This window comes from Solanum tuberosum, unplaced genomic scaffold (assembly GCF_000226075.1).
Source record: "Solanum tuberosum cultivar DM 1-3 516 R44 unplaced genomic scaffold, SolTub_3.0 scf00128, whole genome shotgun sequence".
NCBI classification, from domain to species: domain Eukaryota; kingdom Viridiplantae; phylum Streptophyta; class Magnoliopsida; order Solanales; family Solanaceae; genus Solanum; species Solanum tuberosum.
The window spans coordinates 114,478-120,477 of record NW_006239053.1 but is presented as its reverse complement, the minus strand read 5'-3'; the positions used below and the strand labels follow the sequence as shown (position 1 = coordinate 120,477).

The 6,000-nt window shown below is 33.4% G+C and overlaps 1 non-coding gene across 1 annotated transcript; it reads right to left on the bottom strand.

Moving 5' to 3' along the window:
• Nucleotides 1-1,191: 1,191 nt before the first annotated feature.
• TRNAV-AAC (transfer RNA valine (anticodon AAC)) lies at nucleotides 1,192-1,265 on the bottom strand. The gene has a single exon. It is a non-coding gene; the product is annotated as a tRNA-Val (tRNA).
• Between the last annotated feature and the right edge of the window lie 4,735 nt (nucleotides 1,266-6,000).

Sequence of the window (6,000 nt, the reverse complement as noted above, 5' to 3'; positions counted from 1 at the left end):
TAAGAGGGTGTAAGTCTCATGATTTCATGCAATTTGATATTACATATATATATATTGCATATGTTACAAACCTTTATATGCAGGTTTAATGTTCTTTTACTAGACAAAGTAAATTACAATGGAATTACCGAAGTTCAATCACTATTTGGAACTACCGTAGCCAGTGCTAACTGTGGCCGATGTAGAACGAATCTCGGGTGGAAATTTGTAAGATACTAATATTAAAGAACATTTTGTTTTCATGAACAAGAAAATCTTGTTGCTTTCTTTTTTTTAAAAATACTGATTTTTTTTATTTCTCCAGATTGCAGCTACCCCACAGATCATGTGTGTTAGGGAAGGAATATTCCTTATGAAATTGTAAGTTTCTAATTACAAATATGCAAATTGAGAAGCGGCAGAATTGATACAAATGAGTATTTTGTGGCAGGGACAGGCTTAGATTATGTAATGAGGAAAATGCTGATCAAGATTTAGGCGCTAATGGGCAAAATGCCAATCAAGATGGAGATGCTAATGAGCAGGCTCCTAATGATCAAGATGGAGATGCTAATGAACAAGATTTAGGGGATAATAGAGAAAATGCTCATCAAGGTGGAGATGCTAATGAAGAGGTTCCTAAGACAGAACTGATGGAGATGAAGATAGAACTGTTCAAAATGGAGATAGAACTGATTAATATGGAGAGACAACTGATCAAGATGGGGACACTACTGTTCAAGATGGAGACAACTGATCTAGATGGAGACGCGACTGATCAAGATGGAGACACTACTGATGATCAAGATGAAGACACAACTGATGAAGATGGAGACACAACTGATCAAGATGAAGAGACAACTGATCAAGATGGAGACACAATTGATCAAGATGGAGGTGCTCCAAAGAACTCATGAATGAAGATGTGGAGCAACTAATGAAGACATTAATATTCTGCTTATACAAAATGCTATAATTCATAATTGTGTGATATTCTGTTTTGAGATTGCACTACATATGGTATTACTTCAGGTTGGAATAAACCAACTGACACTGAACTCTTTACATGTTTCGCGTGAATTCGTAGTAGAGTTTTCCTTCTCCACAACAACTCTATTTCTCACAAGAAGATCCTGACTTCTTAAGTAAGTTGCAGCACCACTACAGTTTTGGCACATAAAGGAAAACTTTCAAAAATAAAAAATAAAAAAATGGCTTCGCCCGGACTCGAACCGGAGACCTTCAGTGTGTTAGACTGACGTGATAACCAACTACACCACGAAACCTTGCTGATAGATATAACTCTGGGTATGGTATAATATTTAGTTCATAATATTATAGGATGTATCACTAATACATTTAATTTGGTGGTATTAGTAATACATAGGATTTAATATCATGAGATTCATTTATGTGAAGACAAATATACCCCACAAATTCTTTTAATCATTTTTTTTTTTTTTTAATATTTTATATTTGTACTAGTAAATTTATATAAATAATTTAGCTTACAAATTTTATTATTTAGAGAGAGTTGTTTGTTGATAAATAAATTCAATACAATATTTGAAATGTGAGTTGTTTTGTGAGTGATTAATTTATCAAGATGATAATTATTTACCCTCAAATAATTCAAGTGAGAAGATAGCAAACATGACGATTTTGTTCTTTTCCTAACTAGTTAGAAGGTCACAAAAAAAATATTGTATTACAATTATCTACCTTGACCTAATTATATAAAATAGAATATCTCATAGTAATTCAAGGGTATAATTGAAAAGAAGTTTTTTGTAGAGTTTTAATCCAATACAAAATTAGGTGAGAAACAATGAATCAAACACTTAATAAAAAATAAACTGTACATTATTAATCTATACATTACTAATTCCTGCATTACTAATTTCTATGTTATTAATCATTGTACCAAACAGCCCCTTAAGTCTTTACATATCTTACATGAGTAATTGGTTATGCTCGCCTTTAAACATTTGATATTAATTGATCATTTCAACTCAATAATTAAATGTGTGATTTGAAATCATAATTTTAAATCTTAAATTCTTCAAAAAGTATGATGTGGAATTTCTAATAGAGCTACGTTATATCATTTTTCCATATAATAATATAGGAGGAGTTTTAGTATTCGGAGACCTAAGGTACTGATTTTATTTGTCTTAGTTGTATCATGTGCTTACATCAAGTCGGCCTAATATATTTTGGTTAAGTGATTCTATGTAATATTAAAAAAGAAGTAGTCTGGAGCAGAAAGCAATATGTTACATTAGCAGGGCCATTGGAAAGACCGCACTATAAAGAATGTGATTTAGACATTCTATCTTAATACAAGAGTTAGACGTGACTTTTTCCATGGTTCAAATTCATTGCTCTAAGATTTCGTCTTGATATAGTGCAACAAACATATGTTAATTAATCATAATTAAATAATACGTCATTTGATGCAAACATTGGATATAAATAATTTATTTATTTTTACCGTCGAAATTCACACAAAAATAACATTATTAGGATACAAATGAAAGAGGGGAAAGGAAACATTATTGGCTTTATCCTCTGTACAATTTTAAGTCGGTGCATATGTGTGTAAGGATGCAAAATAAAATATAAATATGACTTTAATACTTTTGGAGGGAAAATGGATTGAGAATTAACGGTAAATTCAAGAATCAAGAAATGACTTTTCTATATATATATATATATCAACATTCTCTCTTGTCATTCCATCAAATTCATTCTTCTGCATTATTTTTCATTTTGAGCAGTGCTTCTTCATTCAACAATTATGAAATGCTATTCAGTTCAACTCCAGGATGTTATCCCTCTTTATCATACCATTCACTGTCGTAGGTGCGGAAATCAAGTGGCACGCACCCACGATTATATCCGATTGGTAAGGATTCAAATATTATTTTTTCTGAATTCTTCTATTTCCTACTGATTTCAATTTTTTAGATTCAATGCTGCTTAATTCTCAGTACTCTGTTCTTGAACTTATTATGCTCATTTTCTTGTACATTTTGCAGTGGCCAAAAGGGCTCTTTCATAGGGTGTAAGTCTCATCATGATTTCAGAAACTTGAGATATGCATACACTTTTTTCTGCAGTTTAACGCATATATATGTATATATGCAGGTTTAATGTTGTTGTACGAGACAACGTGAAAAATCATCAACGACTATTAGGAACTGCCGTAGCAAAGGCTAACTGTGTCCAATGTGGAGTGACACTCGGGTGGAAATATGTAAGATACGAAGCAATTTGTTTTCATGAACAAGAAGATTTTGTTGCTTTTTTTAAAAAAAATACTGAATTTTTTAATTTCTCCAGATTGAAGTAACCCCGCAGAACAGTCTTATTAGGGAAGGAAAATTCCTAATGATATTGTAAGTTTCTAATTACAAATTTGCGAATTGAGACTGTCTGTACACGTTATATGAAGTATGACTATTTTGTGGCAGGAAAAAGCTTTGTTTATGGAATGATGTACCGTTGCTTCATATAAAGAAGGTACAAGATTTACACACTTATGAGGAAAATGCTGATCAAGATGGAGCCACGAATGAGGAAAATGTTGATCAAGATGGAGACATGAATGAGGAAAATGTTGATCAAGATGGAGACATTAATGAACATGAAGTGGGCGCTAATGAGCAAAATGTTGATCAAGGTGGAGGCAGCAATGAACTGAATCATGAAGAAGATGTGGGGGTTATTCGGTTCAATGTTCGTAATTTCTTGACGCATTTCATCAACAAAAATGCTTATCAAGGTGGAGGCGGTAATGAACTGAACCATGAACAAGATGTGGGCGCTAATGAGCAAAATGCTGATCAAGATGGAGGCGCTAATGAGCAAAATTCTGATCAAGATGGAGGCGCTAATGAACAGGGTCCTAGTGATCAAGATGGAGGCCCGCCAATTAAATGAAGGAAGATAAGATCAACTGGCTGATGGAATAGATGAAAATGCAGACATTGATAGGCTACTCATTCTGATATTCTGCTTATACAAAATGCTATAATTCATAATTGTGCCATATTCTGTTTTGAGATTACACTACATATTGTATTACTTCAGGTTGGAATAAACCAATTGACACTGATGTACTTCCATTCTCTATATGCTGCTTAGTTTATCTTTTAATTCTGTTCTCTGTTTATTCCTTCATCACGATGTAAAACGATATTGTTATTCTGTAATGAGCTATGCCAACCAGAATTCACTAATAAATAGAGCTACATATTAACTCAATTTTTGATGGGCTGAGCCAATAAATGGGCGGGTCATTTTTCATCAATTAATTTTGTCACCTCTAATTTTTGAAATTGAAATACACTTGCTCTTTCTTCAAGCAAAACTGAAACACAACTGAATTTCTCGCAAGTAAAGGAAAAGATAAAGAAAACGAAATGCAACAGTATTTAAGTCGGTGCATTATATATGTTTATGCTTAAGCTAAAATGTAAATAAACTAGTATCAGAAATTTAAAAATGTATCAATCGGAGGGTAAATTGAAGAATCTTCTTAATGGGAAAAATAAAATAAATTGTTTAATTGGGGTTCAAATTTCCCTCTTTTCTTTGGTAATACTCCTTTCTGAATTAACGGTAAATTCAAGAATCAAGAAGTGGCCTTTCTATATATATATATATATATATATCAGCATTCTCTTGTCATTCCCTTTCTATTCTACATCAATATTTTTCTTCAACGCAATTTTGTAGTGGAAGAATGGAGGAAATCCCAGATGATTGTGATTCCATCTATTGTGGTGGGTGCAGAACTCGAGTTGCATTCATCGAGGATGTCTTTGTTACTGTATGGAATTATTCTTTTCTAAATTGTACACCAAACCATTTTGATGAATTTTCTACTGATTTCAATATTTTAGATTCAATGCTTAAACTCAGTACTCTGTTATATTTCTTGACAAAGCACATAATCAACTTATTATGTACATTTTGCAGATGTCGTCAGTAGGGATCTTTGATAGGGTGTAAGTCTCATGATTTCATGCAATTTGATATTACATATCATTTCAGCAACTTGACATATGTATGTTACAAACCTTTATATATGCAGGTTTAATGTTGAAGTATCAGACGACGTGAATAATCATCACCAACAAGATGCAAATACCCTAGCCAATACTTACTGTGTCCAATGTGGAAGGATGCTTGGGTGGAAATTCGTAAGATACTAATATTAAAGAGCAATTTGTTTTCATGAACATGAAGATTTTGTTGCTTTTTTTTTTTTCTGAATACTGAAGTTTTTATTTCTCCAGATTGAAGTCATCCAACAGAGCTTGTATGTTAAGGAAGGAACATTCCGTTTGAGATTGTAAGTTTCTAATAACAATTTGCAAATTGAAAGTATACACATAAGCGGTATGACTTGTAAGGGTTGATACAAATGAGTCTATTGTGGCAGTGACATGCTTAGTTTTGAAGAGCAAAATGTTGATCAAGATGTAGGCGGTAATCAACAGGTTCCTATTGAACAGGAATATCAAGATGGAGACGGTGATCAACAGGTTCCTCATGAACAAGATTTAGGCGCTAATGAGCAAAATGCTGATCAAGATAGAGGTGGTCATCAACAGGTTCCTAATGAACGAGATTTAGGCACTAATGAGCAAAATGTTGATCAAGATGGAGGCAGCGATCCACAGATTCCTAATGAACAAGATTATCAAGATAGAGGTGGTGATCAACAGGTTCCTATTGAGCAAGATTTAGGTGCTAATGAGCAAAGTGTTGATCAAGATGGAGGCGGTGATCAAGAGGTTCCTAATGAACAAGATTTAGGCGATAATGAGCAAAATGATGATCAAGATGGAGGCGGTGATGAACAGAATCATGATCCAGATAGAAGGGATAATCAACAGGCTCCTAATGAACACGATTTAGGCGCTAATGAGCAAAATGATGATCAAGATGGAGGCGGTAATGAACAGGGTCCTAATGATCAAGATGGAGGCCGGCCAATGAAACAGAGGA